The 23,617-nt window shown below is 42.8% G+C and overlaps 1 protein-coding gene across 1 annotated transcript in view; it reads left to right on the forward strand.

Moving 5' to 3' along the window:
* The first annotated feature begins 5,783 nt into the window (after positions 1 to 5,783).
* Positions 5,784 to 23,617, forward strand: part of PLPPR1 (phospholipid phosphatase related 1) — a 167,807-nt gene continuing 149,973 nt past the window's right edge. Inside the window, exon 1 of the mRNA XM_088461322.1 lies at positions 5,784 to 6,017. The gene's annotated coding sequence lies outside the window, so the exon portion shown is untranslated. The remainder of the gene's footprint in view (positions 6,018 to 23,617) is intronic.

Raw genomic sequence — 23,617 nt, forward strand, 5'->3', positions numbered from 1 at the left:
AAAAGGTCGACACATAAATGGTTGACACAGAAAAGGTTGACACTGTCTTTTCATTTTAACCCTAATTCCCACCTAATCCTAACCCTCACCAGGTGCCTAATTTTAACCCTAACCCTAATCCTAATCCTACACCTAAAAATCATAAAAAATCATGAAAAACTATGTGTTGACCTTTTTCTATGTCGATCATTTGTGTGTCGTCCTTTTGACCATGGCAGATTTTTTATTCTGTTGTTCTAAGTACATGTCGACATTTTAACCGTCGACCATTTCACAATGTTGACCTTTTGATCTTTTGGACCCTGACGACAATCTGGTGTCGGTCTAATGACTGTCTATCTAGACACTGTAGATGTGTGTGTGTGTATATTTATATATATATATATATATATATATATATATATACTGTATATACAAAAACACTTAATCTTTAACAACTTTCTACCTCTATGCAACAACTACACTCGCCGATTTCTTCAGTCACTTCTCCTACTTCTCCTGAGAAACCTTTATCACACCTTAACTAAACTCTAGAACCAGAGCCATAACTAGACTTTTTTGTGCCCTGTGCCAGAAAGAGCATTGGCGCCCCCCCAATTTTTGAAATAGTGACATAAGATAGTGCACCTGAAAAAGGGCCATAGCCTCATGGGGAAGGGCCAGGGAACATACAGGGGAGGACAGGAGATGCTGGGTATAAAAGAAGAGGAAGCTACAAGTGAGAATGATAATAAACAGGAAAATTGACTGGCCGGAACAGCGTCCCCTGTCCTGCGGTGCCCTGTGCCATGGCACAGGTTGCACCACCCTAGTTATGGCCCTGTCTAGAACTACTCCTCGATGAAGTGGCTCCAGATACACATCACACTCCTTGAAGACTTGGATGTCAACCATGACATTATAAATGAACAAGACACCTACAAAAACTGTCACGTAAAGCAGAATGTCAGTGGCGTAAATTTTGTACTCCAAGTGACTACCTCACATACAAGACTATCTACCACTCTTATCATAAGGTTCTTGACACTACTAAACATACATATTTCCAAACTTTCATCTCTGCTCAAGCTTCTAACCCCAGGCAACTTTTTAATACATTTAAATCACTGTTCTTACCCTTTCCCTTTGTCCTTCTGACACAGTCCCCCCTTTTTTCTATTCTCCTCTTTCTTTCTGTCCCCCTGCTCAGGCTCCATACACTCTTCTTCCTCCTCTGTCTCCTATTTTTACTGTTAGCTTCTCTGACATGTCTTCTTCATGCAGTTTGAAGCACCACCGCCAACCAGGCCAAAATTGGGTGAGCGAATGTGGTACTACACAACACAATACCACATGCTCCCCGCCATTAACCAGGTATGCAACATGCATTTTTTGACCATTGCTAATGACAGAAGAGTAATACATGTGCTGAAAATACCTGTGTCTCACTAGTATTGGTGGGCAAGATGTGAAAGAGTTGGTGCAGTTTGTGTGAGGGTATTTTCTTACACAAAACTCAGAGGGATATGCATGCTCTGCATACATAAGGTCCAACATTCACACATGCGCCAATGTGATAACCTTTTTTTTTTCTCAGTCATTAATTTGTTAGATTTTTACAGCACACTATAGTCTTGGTTATTGCATTAAAACATTTTTAAAAATTCAAATGAAAATAGTTATTTGGAGATCCTAAAGACAATTTAATTGTATGTTTTATAACCAGTCCCTATACTGAACGGACAATTTTCAGTGCATTGATGCATTCTTAGATGTGAATATAGCAGAGTTCTTCATACTGGAAATTGCATCAAGGTTTCAAGCCTTCTGGGTATTATAGTTATATAAATAATTAGCAAGAAAGTGTGTCTTTGTGTGTGTGCATGTGTGTCTATCTAATTGTCCTTTATGCACGGTCAGAGTTTTGTACCTAGCTCCGCCAAATTTGGCATGCTGGTGGTGGCATTTGAAGTTCATCAGGGCCATGGAGGTCTAGATGGTGCCCACCAAGTAGGCTGTTGAGTCTCTGATTTGAAATGTTTGTTTAAGCAAGTTCCGATTAGGATGTCTTCCAGTGGCTAAAACTGCACTGATCTGAATGCACAAGCTGATATGTACCAGTAGGGGGCAGGCAAAGCTCCAACAAAAGAGCAGTGAGTCGGAGGATCAACTGTCACACTGCACCTGCACTGACAGTTACTAAGTCAACCCGGTCTTGACTTTAGAGAAAATATGAGGCAATGCTTTCATTATAAAGCAAGACGGGCCAATCCAGAGCTAAGGTTACAATACACTGATGCAATGTTCAATCAAGCTCTCACCTGCTTGGAGGACAACATTCAACAGATGGTAGGTAAGAGTCTGCATCAGCTATGCTTCCAAGTCCTGACAGAAGTAACACTTCCAATCTTAGTAAAGACAGTTGTAGAGATTTGTGACAGAAAATGAGCCCAGGCTGGTGTTAGATCAAAAAGTTGCATATAACAGAATTAGTTCTATGGTAACAAGAAAAGTTATTGTCTTTCTAGATGCTCCAGGGGAACAGGAAAAACATTCCTCCTAAATCTAATCTTGCCATAGTCAAAATCAGTTAGCACTTGCAGTTGCCTCCTCAAGCATTGCAGCAACATTGCTTATACAACATTGTTTATACCTCAGTGTCGAGGTAACAGTGTCTAAATACTCTATATAAATGGATAGATAGGTCCTTTTCAGGGCTAACACCATGTTAGCAAACAGTGGGGTCCTTTTCAGGATCAATGTAATGTGGTTATACGCAAAGACAATGTAAAAAATTAAGGCTACAGGTGGACTTCAAGGTCAATTCTTCAACCCGAGCAATGCCTGGTATCTCAGCCAGTCTTTAATATGAGAAAAAATTGGTGTTTTATACATTTCCCTTATAAGGGAGACTAGCTCATTTACAAAATGGAAACATGGAACAACATGTCCTTGTTCCTGACCTCAGGGGTGTATCTATAATGGGTGCAGGGTGTGCGGGGCACACCAGTCCCTGGGTCCAGGGGGGCCCCGCATCGCACACCTTGCACCCATAGTATTACTTACCTCTCCGGAGTCCCACGACAGCGCGGGGGTCCGGCGCTGTAAAAACGACTGGAAAATGGCCACCGTGGCCTTTTTCCCATAATTTGCGCATGCGCAGTACAGGGAAATTGGCCGCTACGGCCATTTTCCCGGAGACCTGCGCATACTCTATAGACTCTTGGCGCACTCTAGTGCCAGCACTCAGGTGCTGGCCACGCATAGCTCAGTGTGCTGCCTGCCGCCGCACTTAGAAGAGGGGGCCCATGTCGGAGACTGCACACGGACCCCCTCCTCTGTAGAAACGCCCCTTCCTGACCTCATCACATAAATAGTGTAGAATAGATTGTGATGTAAAGGCCTTCAATGCACATTAGATATATATAAATATTCATGGATCCACAATAATTGTTAAAAAAATAAATAAATACTGAGCAGCTCATGGGCCATCCTGACTGTGTTGAACTAAACATCCATCTGACTAGACTTTGTACTAATCATTGGGATCAATTATCCTTTTCTTCTGCCCTGTTTGACATACAGTATATTTTCAATGCCAGTTAATTGACACACTTTGGAGGATATGGCAAAGCAAGGTGTCAGGTATTAAAGATTAATTCAAAACCTGTAATGTCAGATTCTTTATAAAAATGTTGGTCAAGTGATGGCTGGAAGTATGCCATTATCATATTTACTTTAAACTATATTGCTGCCTACTGATTAAAGGAGACAATGTCAGTAGCCACTGCATGCCTTGTTGTGGCTAAGCTCCAGTTATGGCAACAATATAAACCTATTAAAATGAATAAAAAAATTAGATGAAAGCATTAGCAACATGAGAAGTGGTGGACAATCTAGAGTACCCTTAGACAATCTAGAGTACCCTTAGTATTAAGCCCACATTGTCATGTCACAGAGGATAGGGTACTATATAGTTTTTGAATGGTTTATTTTGTATTTAACTTTAATTTGTCTAATGTATTATATGGGTATTTCAGATCAGGACATTTTTTTTTTAGATAGGGAACTACATAACCCCCCCCCCCCCCCATTTCAAAGCTTCAGATCAAGATAGAATCAAGGGCTTCAATCAATATGTACTGAGGATTACATGAGGGTTGTCTGACTGGCTACCTATAACTACAGTAACAACTTTGCAGTATAATAGACTTACTTTTTTAATAATAAAGTCATTTTTTTTTTAATTTAACCTACTTTGTTTTTACAACTTTACAGCTTTCATTGAACTACAAATGCTACAAGTGGTTCCAGGTCAAGAAAGATTGTTACTTAACACACAAATTGTAGGTTTCATGAAAAACAATTTAAATTTGTATTTTCCATAACATGAAAAACCCTTTAAAATAAAATAAAAAGGCATTAAACCTAAAAAAAATTAAAAAAGTTGAAATTCATGTGTAGACCAAGAGATGAGAAAACTAATGCACTTCCAAAACATGAGAATTGCATTGTCATAAAGGCACTACAACTCTTGTACCATCAACTAGAACAGCAGGTCAAGGATCTCAAAATGTATACACAAGATAGATAGATAGATAGATAGATAGATAGATAGATAGATAGATAGATAGATAGATAGATAGTGTGTGTGTCAGAAGAATGCTGTGTACACGTCTATGGAGCATGTCGGGTTTAGGAATATGGGGGAGACATACTAAGCTAAGATAAAATGGAGAGGGATAAAGTAGCAACCAATCAGCTTCTGTCACTTTACAGACTGGTTGGGTCTATTTACTAAGCAGTGTTAGGAGACAGAGTGAAAAGTGATAAGAAAGTGAAAAGGTGCCAACCAATCAGCTCCCAACTGTCATTTTTCTAACACAGCCTGTGTGATGACAGTTGGGAGCTGATTGGCTGGCACCTTATCACTTTCTTATTACTTTTCACTCTGTCTCCTAACACTGCTTAGTAAATAGCCCCTGTGTTTGAAAAATGACAAGAGCTGATTGGTTGGCACTTAATCTCTGTCCACTTTGTCTCTCTTCAAGGCTGGGGCATCCAAATAGCCCCGATATTATTTCGAGGGTGAAAAATGGGGATTTTTTGGCTGATATTCCCCATTTATCGCTGATGTTTTTTTCCCCATATCCTATTATTTTGGACAAAAAACTTGGATATTTCAGGCGAAAATACATAGGATCCGTGATAAGCTCATGGGGGTGAAAAAACTGCAGTTTTCGTGGATTATTTTTTGGGACGTATCAGGTCCCCCCAAAAAAAACCACAATAAGTTCCGGCATCAGGCAGCACTTTGGGGCTAATTGGATAGCCCCACGATGATAGCCCCATAGCGATCCATTAGCAGCGCTACTTTAGCGCTGCTACTTGGATACCGCTGATAGGAATAGATGTATGAAGCAGTGAAAAAAGTGGAAAAGTGTACCAGTGAAAAAGTTGGCAATGGCAACCAATCAGCTTTGAGATAGCATTTATCAAGATACATTCTATAAAATGATAGGTAAATGCTGATTGGTTGCCAAGAGTATCTTCTCCACTGGCACACTTCACTCTTTTCACTGCTTCATATATCTACCACACTGTACTGTACATCTACCTTATAGGTAATCTCTTGATCCATGGTATGTACATTGTTTAAGGATCTTTCCTTCCTACCCATTGGAAGTGCCTGCCTGAATGCCTAGCTGGGAGAGAGGCACTATAATGACCTGCAGGGCGCATGCTCTGTGTATTTGTTACGTCCCCTCCTCCTCTGCTTAGCAAGTAGCTTTCTAATTCCTTCCATTAATACAAATAGGGGAAGCGTAAGAGAAGCCAGGATCTACAGCAGCGCTGGGGAATGAGAGATAAAGAGATGCGTGATTGATGCACACAGCCAGGATTACCGGGAGATAACACAACCGGGCAGGAAGCAGAATGCCTGCATGTGGGACCGTGTCTCCTGCGAGCGGCACGGTATACTGGGACTCTTAGCTGGACAGAGCGGCGGCGGCGGCAGAGGGAAGGAGACGGGAAAGGTAAGGGGCTGCACAATGCTGCTGGGATGGATGGGGGATGCTGATGAGATGAAGCAGAAAGACAGCCCCGGTGTGGCAGATGCTGTGGAGTGGATGTGGTACACTACTGGAGTGTGCGCATGAGATGTGTTGTGCACCTGCCATTATATATCTGTACTGCTCTGTACAATCAGGGCACATTTCCTACTGTACCACTGCTTACAGGACAATGCATTCATTTTATTGCACGTTTATGTAGCTTTGGGCATTGCACATGTCAGATTTTGTAGCCTTAGATACAAAGGAAGATTTATGCTCTGCCCGTGCCACACTTCAGCTTGGCAATAATAGGTACTGTATTTGTATGCACTGCAATAGGCTGACATCTCAGGAATGTGGGACAGACAGGTGCCAGCCTATTGCCAGTCTCTGGAATCAATGTGCAGTCAGGTAGAGAACTAGTAGGAAGGACGCCTGACAATCGCTGTAACATTAGAGACGTCAGGCGGATGAAGGGTTTCTCTTTTTATTTTGATTGCTGAACTGGAAAATAGAAAAGGTGATGCTGAGGTCATCCGTGGACATGATGACTTATTATTTAATACAACGTGTCTGGGAGACGGGGAAATAAACCATGGGGGGAACTGGTGTTGCTTTCAAATAATCATTGGTGGTCACATTCCCAGGGGATGGCATGCAATCTGCACAGGGAAATTGTGTTTATTAATGGCAGAGGGATGAATAGAATATTTGGTAACGTGGTCATATATGTATGTTATGCAGAATGCTCCTATTTCAAGTTTAAGACTTATTTTCAAAAAAGCTTTTTACTGTAAAATAATAATACTATAACAATTACACTGATACAATCTCACATTTCAAGTATGATTCCTCATCATCATCACACTTCAGTCTGATAGGAAAGAAATAAAAGAATACTATGTAAAAAAACAACAACATTGTATCGTTACACAATGTCCGCATTTCCTATGTGAATATGACATGCATCTGGTGATTTTTTTTTGTCAAATGGAAATACTGTGTGCTCCCCTTCTGAGGCATGTACAAAGGAGGAAAGGTATCAATAGAGAGGGGGTGGGCCCAGACTGCTCGCTAACTACTTAGTCAGAGAGTCAGAGTTGTATAGTTTGGTGCTTCTACTTGGACATATAGACCATGAGTTATAATGCAAAGCTCAAACATTCAACCATATCACGTTGTCCTTTACATTTGGACTAGCATTGCATATTACTGACTATCTTAATAATATTAGTACACAATTACATTTACTAGTCATGGTGTTTATTTTTAAACAACATGACACCATTATATTTCGGTAACAGAATATATATTCTTTTGACTTACTGTTACTTTCGGATGCTGTATATGCCATTTGTAGAAATAACAACAACCATTGTAGTAACTGTAATAATTTATGCACAATGATCAATTGTCATTGTTTGTTTTGAAAAATGAATTCTATCCAATATAGGGTATTCACAGGCATAGCACCGCCAACATATACCTAACAAGTTGAGAATCTAAGAAGTGTTTTAGCTCTCTTGTGTATGCATATAGATAGGCAGGTTTTCCCATGGTCTTAAAAATATGTGAGATAACAATTCTCTATATGAAATGCTGATGGTGTGTGGTTTTAAATAGCCTACTGATTAAATATACACATTTTCTCTCTACATCAAATTAACTAATGTATATTGCATACAAATAATGAACTGTATAATGTACACTAATGCAAAAATAATGGCATAAGCAGAGATATATACTATGGATACATATTTACCTTTCTAGACACTAGTAACACATTTACCCCTTCTAAAAAGAATCATATTTTGAACATTTGCACATTTCCTTCTGTGGATTACATGCATTTGATGTGCTCATATACATTTTTGAGAGTGGCACAGACATTTTATCAGTTATTTCAATGGACCATTAATTTCAATTGGGTTTTCAGCATATGCACTACATGTAGAAACCTTATTGAAAGTAATGGGGAAGCTGTGTACATAAATAATTTATGCTACTTCCTATTCCTCAACCATCCCCAGCCATAGCTATACTGGACTGGTTTCATTGAAGCAGGAGGCCAGTGAGTATGGGATTCCACTACTAGAGTACAAAATAGCCTTAGGCTAGAAAGCATGGACTGGTTCCTACGATTTACAGGAAAACCATAAGTGTGTGGCCACAAGCTGGTCAAAGCAGGAATGAGCCTCTGTGTGGGGATGGTGCAAAAAATGAAACTGCACCAGTTTTCTCCAGAAACTACAATACCTGCACTAGAAATCTATAGGGGTCTTCCTGGTCTCCTTGGGCTTTCTGGGCTTGGGTACACAGGAATATGAGGCCTTTGAGTGACATCTTTCCAACTTTAGTGATTTCAGCAAAACACTAAGGGGCCTTATCCATTTGACTACAATAGAAAAATATGTGAAAAAAAATAGAAAGAAAAATAATCACACAATTTTCAAATAAACTGTTATTGAGAATTCTCCCATACCGTTTATTACTGTTTATAAATGATACAAAATATTTTATATTCATAATCCATCTTAATATGTAATACACAAAAAATTGTGATTCATGGACATTTTTTGGTAATTTAAGGGAAATTCTTTTTTTTTGTAATCAATGGGAAAGAAAAAAAACAAAACAAAAAAAGATTTTGAAAACTATTAATTGAAAGCATCTCCACAGAATAATTGTGAAATGACCAAGATTGTCAATAGTTTCTCTGCCAATCACAAGCGTTTTCTCATGCTATCTGTTATGTGATTGCATGGAGATGGGGGAAGCCCTGGATACTCCCTGTATTGATCACAAAACTAGAACAGCTGAACCTCTATTGATGTGAGACAAAAATAACCGACAAAAATGTAAAGCTCATTCATGTCAGTGACACATTCATGTCAGTGAAAAAAATTTACAACATAATTCTGGTTTAAGCCCTCTTGTTAACCCATAGTAAGTATGTACATGATGAGTGTTAATAAAATGGAATGGAATTTGCAAGTGTAACAACTTGCTTTGAATAGTTTTATTTTCACATGCAGTGTCATGCTTTGCACTTGTGTAAAAACATAAGTTATATTAGGTGTAGCTTTCTTGTTACACTTAGCACAGAAATTACTGTAAATAATTTACTACATTGTTCACATTCTTGCTTACTAACATATGATATTTCCAGAGCTAAATTTATCCCAGAACAAAATTCTCAGTGTTCTTATTAGAAAAACAGGTGGATGACTATACTGTATATCCCTAACATAAACAGGAAACAAAACTATAACCCTATCCCTGGTGAGAAGTCCACACCAAGTAAAATGGGAATATAACATAATATCTATTAGGTATGTTACCATCTCCTTCCACATCTAGTAACATGGATGTTTGCAAAACTCAGTCTCTAAGGGGTCTGTTCATCATACCTTAATTTATACAAAAGTGGGTGAAATTAACATTTTCACCAGCTTTTTAAAAAATGTAAGGTTCAGGACCATTCATCATTCTTCTCCCCTGATAATATCCACAGTCCCCATACTTTAGTATGGGGACGTAGAACTTATGCGATTCATCAAGTTCCGAAAAAACATTTTTTTCAGAATTTATGAGTGTTACTTTATGCCATCCTGAGATGGCGTACAGCCCCTGATAGTTTTACAAGCTGCCATTTACATGGCATCTTGTGCAGCAGAGGGTTCTTTTTAGCTCCCTCCAGCTGTGTCTTCTTACCTCTGGCGGCTGTTAGCTATTACTGTTTCCCGACTGTGCCCTCCAGCACAGGTGCCAGGCGGAGCGTGTGCTGCAGATGGTGGAGGTAGGCAGAACACATGCAGGGGGAGGTAGAGCGGTGGCCAAGGCTGGTACAGACACGGCTATGGATACACCTGGCCGGGATGTGCACACTTTTTGTTGTTGTAAGAAACCCCTTATTGTGCAAGGGTTACTATGCAGCTTAGTGCCCCTGTTTTGTTTCTATTATAGGCTATATGTAGTTCAATTTTACTTAAAAATCCTAGATCATATCATCAGATCAGCAATGTAAGTTTTTCCTGAGACTGATAATAGAGAACAGTGTGTTCAGATGAAAATTCAGTTACAAAACTTTTAATTAAAACATAATTAATATTGATACAATTGTTTAAAAAAAATGTTTTTCTAGAAAGGTTGCAAAGAATTGTAAACATTATCTTACATTAAAGGCTTAGGGGCATATTTATTAACATTATTTTTACTAAAATAATGTGAAACCAGGTGTTTTCACACCCTTTTCACATTATTTTAGTATCACATAAATTTATTGAAGGGCAATTGGAGTAGTTTTCGTGAAAAACTACTCCAATCCCTTCAATTCACATATTTTCAGCAAGCAGATCGCATTTCCTATACTTGTTATGGGAAACGCGATCTGCCTGAAATTTACTAAGAATAAATTGTAAAAATATACCGGGAAAGCCCTGTGATAATAATGCAATCTTCAGATAAAGTTATCCAAGATTTCCCCAGGTTCCCGAACTCCCACTTTTCTCTGACAGGCAAAGTAGAGCTGGGAGCCGGCGCCCGTGATCACCACAAGCTGATCACTTAAAAAAAATTGTTAAAAAAGCCCAAACACTTACCTGCATCCAGGGACCGGTGATCGGTACTCCAGTCAGCTGGGCTTTCTGCAATGTGACCCTGGTCAGCTGCTACATAGAGCAGCTGACTGGGGTCACAGTGCAGGAGCCCGGAGACCAGCTGACTGGAGCCCTAGAGAGAGCACCTCACTGGAGCACTAATCACTGGATCACTGGGCAGGTAAGTGTAAGGTGGAAGGGGGGTTTGGCGATCACGGGGGTGATTGCAGGGGAGTTGCGCAGGGGGGGTGTTGGTGAGCTGGCAACGCATGTGAGGACACCTTCTCACTGTATTTTTTGTGAAAAATACAGTAAAAAGTGTGTGAAGTGGATTCTCAGGAACAGAGCTTTATCGCAAGCTCTATCCCTGCATGCAGTTTTTGATACATCCTTGTGATGGATTCAAATATCACATTGCGATATTGGGTCAATTCATCACATTCAATCCACATCTGAGATGTGGATTGTGATAAATATGCCCCTAAATCCATTAAAATTATTAAGTAGTTTCTAACATGTATTAAGATTTTTCTACTTCTGGTATATACTTTTTTATGATAGATTTTCTTCTTAAATATTATTAACTCTTCAGCCTGCGCAAGACAAGAATCAGAAGCAGTGGCGTAACTATAAATATTGCTCCCCCCTGCCAAAAAAGTTTCTGGCGCCCCCACATGGCATTATGGTAAAACTTAGACAGGACCATTTCTAGGCAATTTGGCTCCTTGTGTGAACAGTTAAAATGAGCCCCCACCCCCATAGACAGTTTGCATTATTTGTATTTTTTCCTCCTTATAGTAATACCCCTTACACATTATGCCACACACTGTAATGCCCCTTACACATTATGCCACACACTGTAATGCCCCTTACACATTATGTCACACACCATAATGCCCATTACACATTATGCCACACCATAATGCCCATTACACAATATGTCACACACCGTGATGCCCACTACACATCATGCCACACACGATAATGCCCCTTACACATTAAGCCACACACCATAAAGCCCCTTACACATTATGGCAAACACCACAATGCTCCTTACACATTATGCCACACACCGTAATGCCCCTTACACAATATGCCACACACCATAATGCCCATTACACATTATGCCACACACCATAACACATTATGCCACATACAGTTATGCCCCTGACACCACTTTATGCCCCACAGTAAGGCTTCTAATTACTTTTAAATTACCTGCTCATTGTTAGGGGTCTCATGGTCATTTCCAGGTGTTTCATGCTATGAGTTTCCATGCTCATTAGGGGTTCCATGCTCATTGTCAGGGGTTTCATGCTCATAGTCAGGGGTTTCACGGCAGAAGAATGCGCTTTCTGCATCTTCTCCCGGTGGCTCCAGCATTCCCGGAACTTCTGGGTAACACTATACGTGCTGTGCTTCCCTAACAGATGCTAGAGGTCAAGTAGGACCTCTAGAATTTGTCTCCTCCTAGGCGGCGGCCATTTTTGGAGGGACATTTTCAGCAGACTCCATCCGGACTGCTAAACTGCATAGAATCTGCATAAACACTGCCCTCAAACGCGCCCCCGAAGCCACCACGGGTCTGTGGGGGCTATTGTTATACCCCTGATCAGAAGCCAGGTAGTCATGTCACATAAGAGCTTAATGTAGATGCCTAACATTTTAGAGTAACTCCACAGATGAATGTTCCTCTTATGTCAATTGTACAGTTCATCTTGAATCTACATTATCTCTAAGGTGCGAGAGCATATCTATCTATCTATCTATCTATCTATCTATCTATCTATCTATCTATCTATCTATCTATCTACCTATCTATCTATCTATCTATCTATCTATCTATCTATCATAGCTTCATATGTTTGTTACTCACTTATCTTTGGTCTCCTTCAAACAAAGCACCATTGTCTGTACTGTGCAGTGAAAACAGTGATTGCCGAGCTAGGCGTTAGGATTATTGATCCCTATGTATAATGCAAAGTGTATACACATCAATGTAGTAAGTAAATGGATTCCATATCATTGATGGAACAGTGTTTTGAATGAACCATGCATAGTCTGTCATCTGTTTTTCTATAATGTCTATGTGTATAGACTATTGCAATGAATCAATGACTCTCAGATAATGCTGCCTTACCATGAGGGGAGCTTTTATCTATTGGGGGTTTAAAACAATAACATTTTCCTTCTTATTTTACAAAGTTCACTATAGCTGATTGCCAAGAGAAATTATTCATTATTGTGATAAAATGTTGTATCAGATCAGAATAAAACCATGGCGACCTGCATAGCAACAGTGTTAATTTATAGTTTTATACCCTGAGAATAGTACAATTATATTTAAGCTCTGCTTAAATAGGAAATGAGTGCTAGTATAATAGTGGTAGTGTACAAAAAAAAGCATAGTGGATTGGCAAGGTTTGTCATAAATCAGTGTTTTATTAATTTGGGTGAATGGCTTGTAGTTCTTATTTTAAACTGTATGCACTTTTTTACCTCTAGAAATGTAAGGCCCCCATTTACTAACAAGTTTTATCATCAAAACGAGTGATACGTTTCACTGTGTATGATAAATGGTGCTCCAGCCAATCAGCTCCCAACTGTCATTTTTCTAACAGTTGACAGTTGGGAGCTGATTGGCTGGAGCACCATATAGCATACACAGTGAAATTTATCACTCGTTTTGGTGATAAAACTCGTTAGTAAATGAGGCCCTAAGTGCCCAAATCCTGCCTATAGATTAGCAACTCTGAAATATTACAGAAGCTAACATGGTAATGTTTACCCATCATAGCAAATGCACATGATTAATAAAGTACAGTACATACAAGTATTTAAAACATACGTGTTATAAGTATGCATGAAAGGACTTTTAATCAGTGCAAGGTTCATGTAGACTTATTTAGAGAGGCGATAGCTCTGTGCCGTAGTAGCGAGATTTTCCGCTGGGACCAGGAGTAGCCAGAGCTGCAAGGCAAATAAATAACTGTTAATATATAATAATAATTACGTACGCTTCTGTTTTTTTTGCTAATAAGATATAGGTGGGTGACAATAACATGGTTACCAAGTATAAAGAAGTGACATTAAGACAACAATGTCACCCTCAATTATCAGGATATTTTATGGAGCAAGCTCAAAGAGCACATCAGTGGGCCCCAATCCTCATTGTCCAACAAAAGGGTAGCCCAATCTCAAAGTAGAGTATATCAAGTTTTTTCGAAATAAATAATAAATATCTCTTTATTTCAATGCTATAGTGTATGAAGTCTAAGTTTAAATTTGAGGAGTCCAAATCAGAACTGTTAGGTATAGTACTAGAGAATGCTTGGACTAGACTTTGAGCACTAACCAGGAGTCTGGTTAAACTTAGGTTATAGTAGTATCTCTATTTGTTCTCCTTGGACACATAATTCAATTGTCTTGCTACTACACTAAAGGTGCCCACACACATACCGATCTGCACACGATCCCACGATGTGTGCGATTTCCCCTGAACTCTCCCCCGGCAGCTCCCCGGCAGCTCCTACACATGATTTGGAGTAAAAAGCATAAGATCTATCGTGCTTCTTAACTTTTTTTTTTTTCCCCCCAGTGCATTTTGTCCCAGATTGTCAGATCTGCCCTACTGCACGGCAGATCTGACGATGCGATGTGCGACCAGCGGGGACGCGCATCGCATCGTGATCGTGAGTTAGGACTCACGATTTCCTCACGATTTGGCCATATTTCACACGAAATGCTTTCCCACTGACATCCCACTCCAGGGCTTGCTGCAACGAGACCATACCACAAGGGTCTCGTCGCAAGCCCGATGGTCGCGATGGTCTTGACCATCGCGACCATCTTTTTGGCCGCTCGCTATAGCTGTGGATGGTCACCCACAGCTATGTGAGTGGCCAGGAGGCCGCTTTAAAATTCTGAGGGACGGCCCTGATTCAGAGCGAGCGCTCTGTCAGAGCGTACGGCTCTGAATCAGGGCCTGTGTCCACTTCAAAGTCCTGTGCAGTGTCCCAGTCCTAAAGGGGTGCTGTAGTGTTGTCCAGGGGGTGCTCTGTCCATCAGGGGTGCTCCCCCAAAGTGCAAAAAAATAAATATTTTTTCTATGTTTGTGAATTGTACGCGCAGTAGCCGCATGTGCATCAACAAAGTAGCGCCAAGCGTGCGCCTGTGTCATAAGTAATGGGCCAGCTGGCTCATCCATTAAAGGGTGCTGTAACCCCCAAAGTGCACTCCAAATAATATATATTTTTTTCTGTGTTTGTGAATTGTGTGCGCAGTAGCCGCACGTGCATCAACAAAGTAGCGCCAAGCGTGCGCCTGTGTCATAAGTAAAGGGCTGGCTGGCTTGACCGTTAAAGGGTGCTGTAACCCCCAAAGTGCACTCCAAACAAAATAAAAAAATATTTTCTGTGTTTGTGAATTGTGTGCACTGTGGCTGCATGTGCATCAACAAAGGAGCAGCGCCAAGCGTGCGCCTCTGTCCCATAAGTAAAAGGCTGGCTGGCTTGTCCGTTAAAGGATGCTGTAACCCCCAAAGTGCACTTCAAAAAAAATAAAAAAATATATTTTTTGTGTTTGTGAATTGTGTGCGCAGTAGCCGCAAGTGCATCAACAAAGTAGCACCAAGCGTGCGCCTGTGTCATAAGTAAAGGGCCGGCTGGCTTGACCGTTAAAGGGTGCTGTAACCTCCAAAGTGCACTCCAAACAAAATAAAAAAATATTTTCTGTGTTTGTGAATTGTGTGCACTGTGGCTGCACGTGCATCAACAAAGGAGCAGCGCCAAGCGTGCACCTGTGCCCCATAAGTCTGTTAAAGGGTGGTGTAACCCCCAAAGTGCACTCCACAAAAAATATAAACAATTTTTTTTTCTGTGTTTGTATGCGAAATGTATGCACAGTAGCCGCACGTGCATCAACACAGCAGCAGCGCCAAGCGTGCGCCTGTCTCATAAGTGAAGGGCCGGTTTGGACATATGGTCCGGACTGAATGACGTGCCAACAATTTCTGACATGTCTACTGTCACTGCATATGATACTGTCACCACTGACAGAATGGTGGAAGAATTATTTTCTGTGTGTGAATTGTGTGCACTGTGGCTGCACGTGCATCACCAAAGGAGCAGCGCCAAGCATGCACCTTTGTCATAAGTAAAGGGCCGGCTGGCTTGTCCGTTAATTGGTGGTGTAACCCTCAAAGTGCGCTCCACAAAAAATAAAAAATTCTTCTTTTTTTTTCTGTCTTTGTGAAATGTGTGGGCTATAGCCGCACCTGCATTCTCAAAGCAGCAGCGACAAGCTTTTGTCTGTCTGTTAAAGGGTGGTGTAACCCCCAAAGTGCACTCCAACCAAAATAAAATAATCTTTTTTTCTTGTGTGTGAAATGTATGCGCAGTAGCCGCACCTGCATCCTCAAAGCAGCAGCCACAAGCGTGCATCTGTCTGTTAAAGAGTGGTGTAACCCCCAAAGTGCGCTCCACAAAAAATAAAAAATTCTCCTTTTTTTTCTGTCTTTGTGAATTGTGTTGGCTGTAACCGCACCTGCATCCTCAAAGCAGCAGCGACAAGCGTGCATCTGTCTGTTAAAGGGTGGTGTAACCCTCAAAGTGCGCTCCACAAAAAATATAAAATTCTCCTTTTTTTTTCTGTCTTTGTGAAATGTGTGGGCTATAGCCACACCTGCATCCTCAAAGCAGCAGTGACAAGCGTGCGTCTGTCTGCTAAAGGGTGGTGTAGACCCCAAAGTGCACTCCAACCAAAATAAAATAATCTTTTTTTCTGTGTTTGTGTGTGAAATGTATGTGCAGTAGCCGCACCTGCATCCTTAAAGCAGCAGCGACAAGGGTGCGTCTGTCTGTTAAAGGGTGGTTTAACCCTCAAAGTGTGCTCCACAAAAAATAAAAAATTCTCTTTTTTTCTGTCTTTGTGAAATGTGTGGCCTATAGCCGCACCTGCATCCTCAAAGCAGCAGCGACAAGCGTGCATCTGTCTGTTAAAGGGTGGTGTAACTCCCAAAGTGCACTCCAACCAATATAAAGTAATCTTTTTTCTGTGTTTGTGTGTGAAATGTATGCGCAATAGCTGCACCTGCATCCTCAAAGCAGCAGCGACAAGCGTGCGTCTGTCTGTTAAAGGGTGGTGTAACCCTCAAAGTGCGCTCCACAAAAAATATATATTTCTTTTTTTCTGTCTTTGTGAATTGTGTGGGCTGTAGCCGCACCTGCATCCTCAAAGCAGCTGCGACAAGCATGGGTCTGTTAAAGGGTGGTGTAACCCCCAAAGTGCGCTCCACAAAAAATAAAAAATTCTTCTTTTTTTTTCTGTCTTTGTGAATTGTGTGGGTTATAGCCGCACCTGCATCCTCAAAGCAGCAGCGACAAGCGTGCGTCTGTCTGTTAAAGGATTACATTGGTGATAGCATCCAAGTAGGCATGTCAGACAGTCCGTACCTGTACTGGCAGGAAAAAGAGGCAATTTGGAGGCCCCTGTACAAACTGGCTCTATTGTACCTGAGTTGCCCCCCTCCAGTTTGTACTCTGAAAGAGTGTTTAGTGCAGCCGGGAACCTTGTCAGCGAACGGCGTCGGAGGTTGCTTCCACAAAATGTGGAGAAGATGATGTTCATAAAAATGAATTATAGACTCTTCCAGGGAGACCAGCCTCCAGAACGTACAGAGGGACCTGTGGTGGTGGATTCCAGCGGGGAGGAATTAATACTCTGTGAGGATGAGGATGTACACAACACTGAAGAGGGTGAGGAATCGGTGAATGAGGAGGATGAGGACGACATCTTGCCTCCATAGAGCCAGTTTGTGAAGGGACAGATTAATTGCCAGCTTGTTTTGTGGGGGCCCAAATGAACCAATCATTTCAGCCACAGTTGTGTGGCAGACCCTGGCGCTGAAATGATTGGTTTGTTAAAGTGTGCATGTCCTGTTTATACAACATAAGGGTGGGTGGGAGGGCCCAAGGACAATTCCATCTTGCACCTCTTTTTTTCTTTGCATTATGTACTGTTTGGGGCCTAGTTTTTCAAACTGCCATCATGTCTGCCACTGCAGTGTCACTCCTAGATGGGCCACGTGTTTGTGCCGCCCACTCGTGTCGCTTAGCATAGTCATCCAGCTACCTCAGTGCAACCTTTTGGACATAAAAACACTATTGTGAGGTGTGAGGTGTTCAGAATAGACTGGAAATGAGTGGAAATTAAGGTTATTGAGGTTAATAATAGCATAGGAGCAGAAAAACCCACAAATTCTGTGATTTTAGCTGTTTTTATGCTTTTTTAAAAAAAAATACAGATCCAAAACATAAAACCCAGAACCCAAAACACGGAAGGGTGGTTTTGGCAAACCCAATCCAGATCCAAAACACGAAGAAAGATCCAGATCCAAAACCAAAGCACAAAACACGAAAAGTGGCCGGTGCACACCCCTACATAACATCAGCCTTCCCCTTCCTAAAGTGTGTAGGAAAGATGCTTTATTTTTTTTTTTAAAAGAGTGATCAGTACACTGTAATCCTGCCATTACATTGCAGCCACATTAGTTATATTGCACTTGATTAATTAGGTGTGTCTTGGACACAATTGGCATATCAGATGCAGCCATCATCATCAACAGCTACTAGCTAGCACCAAGGGTTGATTACTTGCAAGTGATCCCACTCCAAACAGTTCCATTTGTTTCTGGTGGTCATCTTGGTATGAATCTCCTGTTGACATGCCCATACTGCACTTTGGCTGCTTCTACATACCCTACCAACTTCCTACCTGGCCCTCTTGGCATGCATAGTCCTAAGTGGTAAACGAGTCACCAGGGTAAAAGATATGTATTGCGAAATGACGTGCAGGATACTTACCAGCCCCAGTCGGGATTTCAAGTGTTTGGATTTGCGGCGTTGGGATTTAGTCATACGGCTTTCTGGCCGTTGGCATTTCATACCCAACCCCTAGTAGGGATTATATACTCAGTATGTTCAGCAGTAGTAATGAAGATCATAATTCCTAGTAGTATGAACAGCAATGGTAATTCCGATCAATATGTACAGCAAGGGTTTATACACAGTGATATGATCACAAATTATGCCTAGTAGTATGCATGGCAATAGTAATACCCAACTATCCTGCTTTATGTAGGGCACTCCTGATTTTAGAGGACTATCCCACTGTCCCATGATCAGGAAATTCATCCTGATTTGTTGTGGTCTGACACACGATGTGGAGGCAAGTATCTCCATGTTTTGTGTCATAAAGTTTTTTTCTATTAAAAAAACATACATCGGGGTATGGACAAGCTTAACTGGGTATAGACGCACCTCCAGTGTGCTGTGCCTATGCCCTTCTCCCGCTTTGCAGAATTCTGGTGTTGGGATGTATCATACACCAAGTCTAATGCACATTTCTATGACCAGTCATTTTGACAGAATTAATTACTATCATTTACAGGGCACTATAAGGGGTCTGCAGAACCTTACAGAGTTCATATACAGTGCAAATAAAACAGAATATAAAGTGCATAACAAGTACAATACAAACAAAGCACAAAATAGCAGGAAAATAAACATGTTAGGCAAGTAATAAACATTTATGTATAGTCAATCAACTTTGGGCCTGATTCAGAGTTAGATGCTATTGCACAGCCGCTGCAAACTTGTATGTAAATAGACGCCTCCTTCTGGCTTCCCTGATCCACAGCTGCATGTGAAGATGCAGTATGGGATCATCTGTGTGAATATCGGCCATCTGAGTAACCCTCAGCTTACTCAGGATGGCCGTGTTTTCATGCTTCCAGGGCCAGTGAAGCTGCATTGGAAATGGGGCTGACACACCTCTGTTTTTGAGATTGCTGGCTGTTGCCACCTCGTCCACACCCTCTAATGGCCACAGCATGTCAATCATGCTGCGGCTTGGCGGCACTGCATGCGATCTCGTAGAACAATATCTGTATATGCGCAGATCTCACAATATCGGTAGGGTCTCGTGGCTGCAAGCCCCAGAGAGATTTCGGCTCTAACAGAGCCAGAATCTCTCCACTACCATCACTCGTGATGTCAGTGGGGCGTTATCATGGGAACGCCTCTGTTTGGGCAGCCACCCCCCCGGCCCGCCCACCAAAGGGGGCGAGCTGTCACTCAACATCGACAGCTCACCCCCTTTGGTGCGAGACCTGGAGCGGCGGATTGCCCTTAACTAGCCTGGACTCGCGCATGCGCACGATGGAGCCAGCTCCTGTAGTGCGCATGCGCTGTGGGCCACCATCGACCCAGTTGCGAGTGCTCAGCACTTGCGACCAGGTCTGAATCAGGCCCAGAGGCCCTGATTCAGAGCCGGACGCTCTGAAAGAGCGCTCGCAATCAGGGCTTTTTTTTTTTTGGAGCTGCCTCCTGGCCGCCCGCATAGCTGTGGGTAACCACCCACAGCTATTGCAAGCGGCCAGGATGATGGTCACGATGGTCAAGACCATCGCGACCATCGGGCTTGCGACGAGACCCTTGTGGTCTAATAGAGCCGGAAGCTCTCCCACTGACATCACTGGTGATGTCAGTGGGACCGCCCACAAACGGCAGGCATTCGCATGGGAACGCCTCCGTTTGTGAAGCCACCCCATGCCACGCCCCCAAAACGGTGTGAGCTGTCGATCAAAATCGACAGCCGCCCCCTTTTGGTGCGAGACCCAGAACGCCCGTAGCTAGCCGGGTCTCACGCATGCGCACGTCGGAGCCGGCTCCGGCATGCGCATGCACAGTGGCCTAACATCGACCCACTTGCGAGCGCATAGCGCTCGCGAGCAGGTCTGAATCAGGCCCAAAGTTCAGTGCAGGACATAACAGGCGGGAGACACAGTGAGCAAATTCAGAAGTAAATGCAATATCACAGGTAAATCAGTGGAGCAGGTCTTGAATTACTGATTTAGCAAAGTCCAGAAATAGCACAAGAACTAAGGGCCTGATTCAGCCCCGTTAGCTAGATGCGATCGCTCTCTCCGAGCATATGGAAATTCGGCTAAGTGACGTCAAGGCAGCCACTCGCAGTGCAAGTCATAAGCACTCCCACTTTGTTTTGGCGAGCGATCACTTTTTGTTTGTAGACGCTCACCAGCCTTAAGACGCCCACTTGCGTACGTCATCTCCAGGAAGTGCATGAAACCATTGGTATATCGAGCACCATCGGATGCGATCGCAGCGCTTGGGGTTGAATATACACTTCCGCAAGCACTGCGAGCACTTCAGTGTATATTTCTAGCAAGTGACGTGTCCTATGACGCTGGCTGTTAAATATGCACGCCTCTGAAACGGCATTAAATTTCTCAGGCACGCCTGCGTTTGCACCTCCACTCCCCCATTTCCAGTGTTCCAGTGGCCTGCCCCTGTTACCACCCACATACGGCTTGACCTGTCACTCATTCAGCTGGGCTGTCTATGCTTGGCGAGCGAGAGTTTCCCCATCGCTCGTTCTAGTTCACGCACACGCAATACGAAGCGTACGTATGCACAAATTGAAAAACATTGCTCGCTCCGAGCGATCGCTTGCTAGCGAACGGGTCTGAATCAGGCCCTATGAGCAAAGCAATAGAAATACAGTCCTGATATAACAGAGATAATGCTGTGAAATCAGCATGCTGATGGCAGACTGTAGCTTGTACACATTTAGTTAAGATTGCAGATAATGACTGAAAAGGTTGGATTAATGTCAGCACTGTGATGGTAGACTGTATCTTGCACACAGAGGGCCTGATTCAGAGCCGGGCATTTTTTTTTTCAGAACGGCCTCCTGGCCGCTCGCATAGCTGTGGGTGACCACCCACAGCTATAGCGAGCGGCCATGATGATGGTCGCGATGGTCAAGACCATCACGACCATCGGGCTTGCGACGAGACCCTTGTAGTAGGGTCTCATTACCGCAAGCCCCAGAGAGCTTTCGGCTCTAACAGAGCCGAAAGCTCTCCACTGACATCACTTGTGATGTCAGTGGGGCCGGCCCCAGACAGTAGGCGTTCCCATGGGAACGCCTCCTTCTGGGCAGCCACACCCCCGGCCCGCCCACCAAAGGGAGCATGCTGTCACTCAACATCGACAGCACGCCCCCTTTGGTACGAGACCGAGATTTCAGCTCTCACAGAGCCGAAATCTCTCCCACTGACATCACTCGTGTTGTCAGTGGAGCCAGCCCCAAACGGAGGCGTTCACATGGGAACGCCTCTGTTTGGGCAGCCACTCCAAATGGGGCATGCTGTCGCTCAACATCGACAGCACTCCCCCTTTGGTACGAGACCCGGAGCGACGGATTGCCCATCGCTATCCGGGTCTCGTGCATGCGCACAATGGAGCTGGCTCCGTCGTGCGCATGCGCTCTGGGCCACCATCGACCCGGTTGCGAGCGCTCAGCGCTTGCGACCGGGTCTGAATCAGGCCCAGATTGCGAAGATTGAAAAAATTGTTATGGTCTTACCAAGATGTACCAGGATAACCAGATTGAAAGGCAGTGTAAGGAACAGAACTGTTCCAATAGGACAAATGCTAGAAGTGGCTTTGGAAACTGGAGCTGATGGTCAGGGAGCTGATTGCAATATGAAGCAGGTGAGATTCTGAAGTTTGCATTATCGAAAATTACAAATCCCGAGGAGAGTATTAGCAGGGTAAACTATTTTGCTATCACATCTCTGAATTTTTCAAACAGTTTGACACCAGTATTCTTCTTAGTGAAGCCAGTGATACAGAGAGTAGCCTGCCTGTGAATGAGCTGGTGTTGTTTGCTAGATACTGCTGTTGAAGGTGATGCACCCACCCAGTGGGCTGTCACGGTCATGTAATTTTTAGTTTGACCAGTACTGCTTGTCCACATAACTGTAGTTAAATAGTCAGTACAATGGGATTTTTTAGGGAAAGAATAACTTATTGTTTAATGTCCTGGCACAGGTAAGAAATTGCTGTTCTGGTAAAAGGGAAATGAGATGGTATTTGGTAACGTAGATAGAAGACCTCAACTAATTGGTCAAACCCAGATGCAGTGATGGTGGATATTGGACGCAGATCTAATGTTAACATAGTCATCATGGCTACAGTAATCTGCTGTGCAACAGGATGACAGCTGTCGTACTTGGTTCCTAAATGATTGTTTCACAGACTATTGTTGTTTGAAATTACGTTAGGCTGTTTTAGCAGAGTGCCATGCCCTGCCGAATTATAAATGACAAAATTGTCCCTGCCCTTATGGCAGCAACCTGTTGAAACAGCCTGCTCTCAGCCATCCTCACCCGCGGGCCACAGTGTCCTGCAGGTGGGAAAAGTTGCGGCCAGTGAACAGCTGCCATGTGTGTGAAGGGAGAGATGGAGGGCAACCCAGCATCTCCATAAGTGTTGTGCATGCCCCCTAGAGTGACGAACAAGGGACATAGCATTAAACCACACCCCCTCTCAGATTGGCCATGCCCCCTTTTGGAGATGGTGTGTACCTTCAGCGCGCACAGAAGTGCTGCTTCTCCTGGACGGTGCCCTGTCCGTTGGTCACCCTAGAGTGACTAATTACTAGTGACTAACAACTAGTCTTCTTGGTCCCCTTCTGTGATGAAAATTTACCTATAACAGCCTATTGTGCAAGGAATCTTCTTGTCGTAAATAGGAGAGTCAGTTTGAATTGCAAATTTGATGCAGGACTACCTCCAATTGCTTGTGTGGAGGTGGATCAGGAAAGTGATTGCATGTGCTAGTATCTATTCATGCTGTTAGTAGGTGACATAGCAGGGAGGAGATGCCTAGATGGTTAACGTCCATGCCTCTACTTACTTTGGCACTACAAATGCCACAGATGCCTTGACAAATGTTGTCAGGATTTGGCTAAAAATAATACCACATGGAAGAAGTGGCTTTTTTGGTCATAGGCCTAAGCATGACAATGCCTTAGTGTTTTTTTTATGCTGTGATTTGCCTGTTTTGTAGGTGACACCTCTAGACCCAGAGCGAGAAGGTGTTGCATGCAAGGTTA

This window comes from Taudactylus pleione, unplaced genomic scaffold (assembly GCF_031769625.1).
Source record: "Taudactylus pleione unplaced genomic scaffold, aTauple2 ptg001032l, whole genome shotgun sequence".
In the NCBI taxonomy this organism is placed as follows: Eukaryota; Metazoa; Chordata; class Amphibia; order Anura; family Myobatrachidae; genus Taudactylus; species Taudactylus pleione.